Here is an 11,518-nt window from a genome sequence, read left to right as displayed (position 1 = left end):
ACTAAAACAAACTATCAGATGTTTATTAAACCAACTGATAATAATGAATACATTTTATATCTTGAAACATAGAACCCTAATAATTATTTCCTACCAAGTCCTTTCACAAACATCAGTGGTCAATGTTGCCTTAGACTAGACTATAAAAATAAACGTAAGAAAGAACTGAATCTTACATAAGGTCTTTAAATTGTTATAAACTAGCATGCATATCTAAATATCGACCATTCTGTTTTGGTACGTATGCATTCTATGCGGATTGCCTCGATGTTAGCATTAAGTCATAAAGATTATAAACAGTATTCGATAGTGGCTAGTAAGCATATTCAAATGAAGAGTCCCATATAGGACGAAATGCGCGTCCTGGATTCCATTGACAGCTACTATCATTGTTCTGACTTCTCGGAATATTTATAAACAATAAATAGTTCTGCAATAAACTCAAATTCAAGATAATAAAATCAGTAACAACAGTTAACTCATTAAAAAAACAAGCACAAAAATAACTCAATATGATATCAACCAATATGCATCATCAGGAACTCAAAACAATTGTCAACCAACACCAAGATCAGAATTTTCAATACGAATGTCAAGACAGTTCTACTGTATGAGGCGGAGACGTGGAGAACTACGAAAGCCATCATCAAGAAGATACAGGTGTTTATTAACAATTGTCTAAGCAAGATACTTCGGATTCGTTGGTCAGATACCGTCAGCAACATTCTACTGTGGGAGAGAACAAACCAGATTCCATTCAGTGGAGGAAGAAATCACGAAGAAGTGCTGGAAGTGGATAGGACACATATTGAGGAAATCACCCAACTCTGTCACAAGACAAGCCCTCACATGGAATCCCGAAGGTCAAAGGAGAAGAGGAAGACCAAAGAACACATTACGCCGCTAAATGGAAAAGGTATGAGAAGAATGAATAAACGTTGGATAAAGCTAGAAAGGAAGGTCCGTGACAGTGTGGGTTGGAGAATGCTGGTCGGCGGCCTATGCTTCATTGGGAGTAACAGGCGTAAGTAAGTAAGTAATTAAGTAATATGCATCATCAACCAATAAGAGAACAGTTAATTTACCACTAACCAATAAAATACAAAAAATGCTAGTTGCTTATGAGTAGTATAATTATAACGAATATTTCTCATAAAAGACTAATATATACAAACCAATGAATGTCAAATAAATCACTCAAAATCTTTCAAATTTTAACAAAATATGATGATAAATGTAAATAGTTTTGAGAAACTCTCCATGAAATAAGTCAATAACTGAACATTAAAACGTTCAATGTTGAATATAAATTTATTAAAACAATCACGAAACTATGGAGGAATTTTAAACAAAAGAATCTAAAAAAGAAAAAAAAATTTAAAGAGTGAAATGTCAAAGTTTATAAGAAGGAATTAAAATTAAGCAAATCAATCTAGTTATAAATTCATAAAAAGATGGATAGCAGCAGTGGAATCCAGGACGCTAGTTTCGTCCTATTTGGGACTCGTCAGCTGGATATGCCTGAATCCCAGAGTTGATATTCACTCCAGGACTCGAACCCAGTACCGTTTGCTATAGTCACCATCACATTATCCACTTAACTACTGAGGTCTGATAGCCACTTGCTTGTGCAATGGAGTGAAGTTTTTAAATTCATTTGATATTATTTGCTTGGATCTTCCTATCATAACGGTCTGTTTTCCTTGTTTTCACCTGTCAAACTATCTACAAGTCTGACTAAGCCAAATAACCAATCATTATCATTCTAGCCCACATATCACTTCCCATTATATGTCAATAGCTATCAGAATTTATGATTCTTGAGATAATAATGGTGTAGAGATATTAACTGGTGTAAGTGTATGTGAACAAAAAGCTAGGGGCAACCAAACCAAGATTTGATATCAGTCCATTAAGTTATTACCGTTAACAATGTTGGTGGACAAAGAATAACTAGTTATGATCTGTGCCATTATCATCACCAATAGTTAGAGATGACTGATAATGACATGGATCCGAATCAGTATCATTGCCATAGATGCATCAACTATTTGTCTTACTTTACATCGCCAGTATGAGAATTATATTATGCTTTTTATCCCTTGAATCCATTATTTCTCCCTCAGCCTTACTATCCATGATTGATCTCTTCTATTATTATTATTATTGCTCTGGTATTTGTATCAATAGTTTTATCTTGGTGTGCTGTTGTGTTATGGCAACTTGAACTAATGCACCTATGTTCCAGGTTCTACATTGCTTATCACTGACTAAGAAAGAGACGCTTTGAACGTTTGAATTACTAAAATAAATTTCAAAAAAATATGTGATCTTTCTCAATTATATTCGTTGTCATTTAACATATACAGTGTGCTCCAAAAGGCTTTGTCTGGTTTGACTTTAATAAAAACTAGTGACTAAATAGTAAAATATAGACCATCCGCTCAGCATTCATTGATTAGTCTTTAACACCAACAGTGAGAAAATACAAACCATTCCAAATAGAATTAATAATCATTGCACAATCCAACAGCTATCTGGATAAGTCTTCCAGAAATAGCTAACATGCAGTGAATCGTCTAATTATCTCTCGTGTATCTCAATGTCTGCACGTTAACTTACCAAGAACAAGTTGTAATAACTGTCCAATCCAACATCCACTTAGACATTCATCTTGTCTCATAAAACCAGCTACTTACATCATTTTGTCAAGAGTTTTTCTTCACAATCACGTCAATCTCTAAACATGACTGGGTGACATTAATCATGTCTAGTATTTTTCAAAATATAGTGGCTTTAAAACATAAGAATTTTAATTCTTCCATTGACTTTATTTAAAAGATACGATCAAACATTCTGTAAGGTTTACATTTTATTCTACTCAAAAAATAGAGACAAATTGGAAAGAATAAGGATTCCATCTTATCGCTTATCAAGTGTTTTAACAGTATACTCAGTTTAACTGCCTAAGTTAAGCATTATAAGATAAACAGTTTATTCCAATCCCTCTTATGATAGATTTAAAATAATGTTATTGTCTAGTTGGTAACTGATCAATTATCATCATTCAATCACTTAATCTTCATTTCTATGAGTATACTGTAAATACTCATTGAACAACCCCATGTTTTTTCTGTTTTTAGACCTTTGATACTATCATATCCTATCCGCTGACACTCATATACAATGTTGCACATGAAAATATTTTCAAAAAACATAAATCACTTTCTGTTTCCCCCCCTTATCACTTCTTCTCGTCTATCAAATAAAACGAAAATAAATCAGCAACCAAGGCAACTCTTTCACTCTCTCCCTGCATATTCCTCTAGTGTAAAATGAATCCAAGCAAATAAAATATATATTGACTTGATGTTATGATATATATAAATACGCATGAATGATCAAATACCTATATGAGCATCTATAAATATGATGCAATACATTTAATTCCTTTATACAATAATAGTATTTCAGTAGTAGTATTCTATTTTCATGCATCAATAATTGCCTTAATGAAATGTAATTTAGAATGATTGTACGTGTGAAAGCACAATATGAATAGATTAGGCGAAGATTAATAAAACTGATCGGATATAAAATTAATTAATTATTATCAATGACAGGAAATTATTAATTATTATTATTATTATTGTTATTGACTGAATTCATTCTAATCGTTTGCATGAATGAAGATGGTAGGAAGATGAAAAAATAAAATATATATATTGATAAGTAAACGAAATTTATTCATACATAACAAATATTTCAGTGTTTAACTGGTTATAGATTTTCATATAGTTGAGATCATGAGTCAATTGAAGCTAGACCACTATGGAAAACCTGGAAGCACTGGACGGCGGTTTCGTTCTATTATAGGACTCCAGTGGAGTTCAACCAGATCTGTTGGGAGATATCAACTCTCTGAAGACATTGGTGAATGGTTGCCCAATTTCGTGGATTGGTTGAAGTTATAGATGAACACCGTTGGATGCCGGCCGGCTCAGTGGTCTATCGGTTAAATGCTCTGACGCGAGACTGATAGGTCCTGAGTTCGAATCTCACGATGCGAGATCAGGGATACGCACTGCTAAAGAGTCCCACAATAGGACGAGTTGGCCGTCCAGTGCTTCCAGGTTTTCCATAGTGGTCTAGCTTCAATTGACTCACGCTTTCAACTATGAAAATGTATAGAAGTTTAATAGTATTCGACAGATAGTTTGTTTTTTCATTGTTTATTACCAACTTTCCATTATAAATATTGTAAAATGAAAAACAAAGAACATCACTACATAACCTCGTTTATCTAACTAAACATAAATTCATGTCAATGGGATTGTTTTGAATCTTTTTAAAAGTAATTTATCATCACCTTATACTTTTATGAATAAATTTGCTTATGTATTAGCCAGATGGGAATTATAAGTCAGCAATATAGTAAAGTTATGAATAAGCATCGTTGTCAATTTTATCATTCTTACATCACTTGTTCACCGATGATTCAGTGACAAAAATAATGTGATGATTTTTTATAAGGACGAGGCAGGGGGTGATAATTTACTATGAACAAAATGAAATGACACGAAAGTTAACTCAGCTGACGAGCCTCAAATAGGACGAAACGCGCATCATGGTTTCTACTGCTAGTCGCTATCCATCTTCGCTTATAATGCTTGTGAATTAAGGCTATATAGAGGCAATATTTCGAAATTTTTATTCATCTCATTTCTTTTTTCCGACCGACATTACTTTGATGCCAATTAAATCATATTTTATGGTTGCTTACTTACTCCTGTTGCCCCCAGTGGAGCATTGACCGCCGACCAGCATTCTTCAACCCACATTGTCCTGGGCCTTCCTTTCTAGTTCTATCCAATTGTTGTTCATTTTTCTCATGTCTGTCTCCATTTCTCGGTGTAATGTGTTCTTTGACCTTCCTCTTCTCCTTTGGCCTTCACGATTCCATGTGAGGGCTTGTCTTGTGACACAGTTGTGTGATTTCCTCAATGTGTATCCTATCCACTTCCAGAGCTTCTTCGTGATTTCTTCCTCCACTGGAATCTGGTTTGTTCTCTCCCACAGTAGAATGTTGCTGATAATGTCTGGTCAACGGATCCGAAGTATTTTGCGTAGAAAACTATTAATAAACACTTGTATCTTCTGGATGATGAATTTCGTAGTTCTCCGCCTCGAGCCTCTCTGAGGTTACTGCCGGTCTCAAGTCCAGATAAAGGAGGAGGGTTGGGCATGGAGTTAGCGACCCCATCCCGTAGAAAACTAACTCACTAGAAAAACGCTAACCATAAAAAATAATTCAAACCATTTATACTTCATGGTTACATCATTAGGATGACATTTCAATCAATTTTTTATAGTCTGTATTTCAATGTTATGTAACAGTTTGTTAAAATGTAACTAATCGAATGTATGTAGGTATATTTTGTAGGACGAAGTTCTTTTTAATTTAACATCACTGTTTTATTTAAACCACTTATAAAACTCGGAAAGACGTTTGAGTTATATCAACCAACCAGGAAGTTTGCATTCTATCCAGTAGTAGATCTAAAAAGAAACATAATTCTTATCACAGATAGACAATTATCTCAATAATATTGAACAATCTCCATAACCCTATATTTACAATTATTATCTACTCACTAGTGACAAGCTTCGGAGTTCTAGTAAGAAGCCTTGATCGGTGGAGTTCAACCGTATCGGTTGTGAGGTAAACAGTCACCGAAGACAATGGAAGATGGTCGTAAAATACTGTTGCTTAATGAAAGTTAGACCTGTACATTACTAGTTACCGGCTCAGTGGTCTTAAGGTTAAGCGTTTGCGTGTAAGACCATGGGTCTTGGGTTACAAAGTCACGGACGCTCACTTCTGAGGGGCTCTACAATAGGACAAAACGATCACTCATTACTTTCAGGTTCTCAATAGTCGTTAAATGAGATGATATAATACAAAGAGTGATGATACCCCTTAATATTCTTATTAGATTAGGTCGAATAGTGTTCAAAACGACGATCCAGTATTTTAACTTTGAGTATACAAATTAACAAAACCTATTTCAATAATGAATGGGATTGAGAACAAATAAACTAGGAACATAAAAATTCTTTTGTAATAAATATAGAATGCGTTGCATTTATGAACAATTAAACAAGTGAATACTGTTAAAGACAAAGAATCCAGTCACTTTTTCTAGGCATTTATTAGACAAGGTTCTTAAACAGTTTTGAGTTATCCCATCGTTGATGCTCTTGACTAAAGTTTCATGAGTCTTAGTTGGTACCCTGTGAGGATTGTCTCAATACACCTAACTTGTTACAAGCTTTATAAAATAGATGAATTTTAGATAAAGGTGAGATCAAAAACCATCTTTTTATTATATTTTGAATTCGTCATCTCTGATGATCTAAACCCCAGAGTTAATGTTCAGCAGGAATTCTGTGTTTTTTAATAGTGTAATTTAGAAAAATTCATATGACTAAACACATTGTGAAAGGAGGGAACATTAGAAATCTGATTTATTCAAATTTGATTGTATTTAGTAGGACATAATAAGCATTGACCGTTAATATGGTGTATGAACTTTCTTAAAATTTAGATTGACATCATGAATGGATCAATGTTAGAGCACTATTGAAAACCTGGAAGCACTGGACGACCGTTTCATTATAGTATGGGACTGATCAACAGTGTGCTTCCACGATCCCACACATGGAACTTTAACCCAGAACATTCGGTCTCGCACGCGAACACTAAACCTCTAGGCCTCTGAGACGGCATCCAGCGGTGTTAATATCTAACTTCAACTAATGCTTAGTATTTCGCGACTGTCCATCACTGTCTTCAGTGACTAACTGCCTCACAACACATATAGTTGAATTCCACTGGTAAAGGCTTCTTACTAGAACTCCCGGAAATCTATCTTGAAGCTAGTCACTAATGAGTGCATCATAATTATCACTATATGGTTGTGAAGATTTTTGAGTTTAGATTGACATCATAAAAGATTTTCATTTTAATTCATTATTTGACGACGTAGACTATTTAACTGAAATCCCATTTTAAGATGAATACAATGTTCATATTTATTTAAAGTATCATTCCATGTTACATTTAAATTCGTTTATTTTGGGTTATATATATTAATATCAGAAGGGGTTTTTGTGGATATTATAGTAATTTCAATAGTTGAGATTATGATTCAATTGAAGCTAGACCACTATGGAAAACCTGGAAACAATGGACGGCCATTTCGTCCTAATGTGGGACACCTCAGCAGTGCGCATCCACGATCCCGCCTCTAGGGATTCGAACCCAGAATCTACCAGTCTTGTGCGCAAGCACCTAACCTCTAGACCACTGAGCCCGCAACCAACGGTAAGGAGTCCCATAATAGGACTAAACGGCCTTCCGGTGCTTCCAGGTTCTCCATAGTGGTCTAGCTTCAATTGGCTCATGACCTCAACTATTAAAATGTATATATTGTTTCCTCGGTAGAAAATTTAGTACATTTCATCTACTCATTTATAGTCATGAATATGGTGTGAAAAACAAACAAACAACCATAAAAGACGTCATATATGAATTCATATACCACAGTGTCTAAGTTAATAGTAGCTTCGATACCATACCATATGTACATGAACAAAATGAGGTCAAATTACAATCCAAATATAAATTAAATATTTTTTTTTAATTTTCTGTTAAATTTCATAAGCAAATTATTATTAATTCTTGGTACTTCAAATGAGTAATGATAAATATATAGCGTTATAGGTTATAACTAAATGTAATCCATTCAAAGGATCCGAATGGTTAAACATACTATTATGTAATTATGATAAATTATCAGGAACACTATTTTCTAGTGATGAAGGATGTAATACTAAGTTTTAGAAAGTCCTTCTGATTAGCCACCACCACCTTAATAATAATAATAATAATAATAATAATAATAATAATGGTGATATCTTCTATTCTACGATAAATGTCAGGTATGTATTATTGACCTGATGATATTTCCAGAAATTTATTGACTTTTCTTTCTGTTTCTTTTTTTTCATTTCGAATAAGGTTTTCCATTTATATCAACTGACCTAGAGAATATATAAATATATACGACATAGATACTAGTGAACAGTTCTAAAAATCAACATTGAAGAAATCTATATTGAAGATGCTATGTTTAAGTAGTATACATTAGTTAATTAAAATAATGTGCTTGAATGAAACTAGACAGATAATCGACACCAATAAAATGAACTCAGTTTGCTAGAGGAATATATATATTATCAGAAGAGATTTTGTGGAGATTTAGTATTTTCATAGTTGAAAGCGTGGGTCAATCGAAGCGAGGCGAAGTCGTAGATGCGCACTGCTGAGGACTCCCATAATAGGACAAAACAGCCGTCCAGTGCTTCCAGGTTTTCCTTGGTTGTCTAGCTTCAATTGGCACACGCTTTCAACTACGAAAATAATAAATCTCCACAAAACACCTGATAATAATAGTAATCATATGCTCACTAGTGACTGACTTCGAGAGATATTTCCTCGAGTTCTAGTGAGAAGCAGTGACCAGTGGAGTTCAAATCAGGTCTGTCGTGAGATAAGAACTCACTGAAGACAATTGGTGAACGGTTACTTAAACTTCGTGGATTGGTTGGAGTTAGACATAAACACTATCATATGGTCTATCGGTTAAGTGCTCTGGTAGGTCCTGGTTTCGAATCTCGCGAGTGCGGGATCGTGGTTGCACACTGCTGAGCAGTCCCACAATAGGACGAAAGGGTTGTCCAGTGCTTCCAGGTTTTCTTTGGTGGTCTAGCTTCAATTGACTCTTGCTTCCAACTATGAATATATACATGTATATATATACTGACTGATTTCATCATTTAATTCAGGTCTTGACTTAGAACACTTTATACTTTGCATCATAACATCGTGTTGGGTTTACATAAGTAATAAGGAAAAATTGATTCAATCAGTTGATGACATTAATGACTGAAAGTTGATGAATGTTTATTGTTATGTATATTTTTATATATCCTGTGCTGAACCCCTCGACATAGCCACTGATGATATAAGTTATTTAGAATTGATGGATTGTAGATAGAAACAGTATTCAGAATCTGCAGTTCGTCTAATTTTCCATTTATCAGTTGGATCTTCCTGTATCTTATCGTTGATGTTCATACTGAGAACGTTGTATATTATCTTATATCACGATGAAGATTCTATTAGGTTGTTTGACATTCTCAACTGAATTTATGCCTAATGTTATATTACCTAACCTTTGATTTACCTTGAAAACATAACTCAATCACTAAATCTTTGGTTGGTTATTAAAGAACAATCTATTCTGCGTTACAAGTTCATTACATTTAATAGTATGATTGTGGTAATCCCTGTTTGTGTTTAAAACTGAACCAAAACTAATAATGACTTTACTGAAATGATAAAACTGACAAAAATTTAATTTATTCTTTCAAAAATATATATTACAACTTAATAATCTCCACAACCCCATACTGATAATAATCATGTGCTCACTAGTGAATGGCTTCGTAAGGGAATTCTCGGAGATTTAGTGAGAAGCTGAGACCAGTGAAGCTAATCCATGTCGGGTAGAGACAGGTATCTACCTCAGTACAATGAAAGATCGTCGAAAAATTTCACGGATTGGTTGAAGTTAGATATTAACACCGATGGATGCTGGCTTAGTGGTCTAGAAGTTGTGTTCGCGCGCGAGACTGCTAGGTCCTGGGTTTGAGTTCCATGTGTGGGATTGTAGATGCCCACTGTTGCTCAGTCTCATACTATGAAGAAATGGTCGTCCAGTGCTTCTAGGTTTTCAATTGCGGTCTAACATCAATTGGTTCATGATCTCAATCAAAATTTTTAATATAAGTTTCACTGATAATTGAACACAAGCCATATCATTAAATATTTGAAAGATGGGATACAAAGAGTCAATTTAACACTGAAACCATGCGATCACATGTTATCAGTAAATAAATATCGTCATAAATGAAGACAGAAATGTTGTTGTTGCCGTTGTTATTATTGAACAATGACTACACAAATATGACATTGAATCGAGACATATGTTATATAGAACAAATATCACATTGAAATTAAAACACAATCTTACATTTTATCTCGTCTTAATGGTATTCACTTGGTGTGAATTTTATGGAGCTTTCGATGTATAATATTAAGTGAGCCAAAAAAATAGTTATCATTAATATGTACTTCGATGTTACTATTAAGTCACAAGCATTATAGGCAGAGCTGTATTGTGGCAAGCAGGCATATCCAGCTGACGAGTCCCATATAGAATGAAAGGCGTGTCCTAGATTCTCCCACCGAACTCTGCCTATAATGCTTGTGACCTAGTGGTAATATCCAGCCGACTCACACAAGATCCTCATATCTCAAAATAGATTGATTAATTGCAATCCTAAAGATCAATGAATAATTTCAGACAATCAGTACAAATGAAATAGTCTTTACTTTTTAACTATTATGGAAACAATCCCTACTGGTTTTATGCTATTTATCATTTCTTCGATGTTCTAGGAATGGCGCACAAATCAAATGTTTATTGTTGAGAGATCGATCGTATAATGGGAAAGAATATTGGTCAATCAGACAATCAGCTAGTAATAAGCAAAGAAAAAGCTGAAAAATAAGTGCATCTGTTCAAGTTGTCATACTATATCAGCACAACAAGATAAAGTTATGAGGGAAAATCTTACATTAGTAGTAGTAATAATAACAATAGCGGCAATAATAATAATGAAGATTAAACAATAATAATTGATTCATGATTAAAGAAGAAATTTGTCACACCATTAGATTCTAACCCATATCATCCACTGTTTCCAACCATTGATTATGATTGTTTAAATTACATCACAATAAACGGCACCTACCTACCTCATGAATGGAGAAATGGATGAAGTTATTGAGTACCTCAATAATTCAATTTTGAAAACATTATGAGTTACCTCAGTCAATACTACACTAGCCTCATTTTAAATCAGAAACACTATAGTAACCGTTTCTTTATTCATTTATTAAGCTTATTCATGCAATAGATATTTCAGATGGATAATCATTAAAACCCTTCCATGCGATCATCCTAATTCAAATGAAATTAAGTTCCATAGTAATAGATAAGCGTATTTATTTGAATTTGCAGGATAAAAATATGTCAAAATAATATGAGTTGCTCAGTTCTTACTTAATCTTTGTTGTACAACATAAACTTCAGTAGTTTGTTTTTACTTGTATGCTTGTTTGATTTTTTAGCCCCCCCCTCGACTACTTGTTAAGTCAAAATTTTTTATCAAGATAGTTAACGCATAAAATTGTTTTTTGTTTTGATAAATTCCGTAAACAATGACAGTGAGAAATACTTTCACTTATTATTATTATTATTATTATTATTATTAGTAGTAGTAGTAGTAGTAGTAGTAGTAGTAGTAATAGTGGTAGTAGTAGTGG

The sequence above is a fragment of the Schistosoma mansoni genome, chromosome 4 (assembly GCF_000237925.1).
Source record: "Schistosoma mansoni strain Puerto Rico chromosome 4, complete genome".
In the NCBI taxonomy this organism is placed as follows: domain Eukaryota; kingdom Metazoa; phylum Platyhelminthes; class Trematoda; order Strigeidida; family Schistosomatidae; genus Schistosoma; species Schistosoma mansoni.
This window is presented reverse-complemented; position numbering follows the sequence as displayed.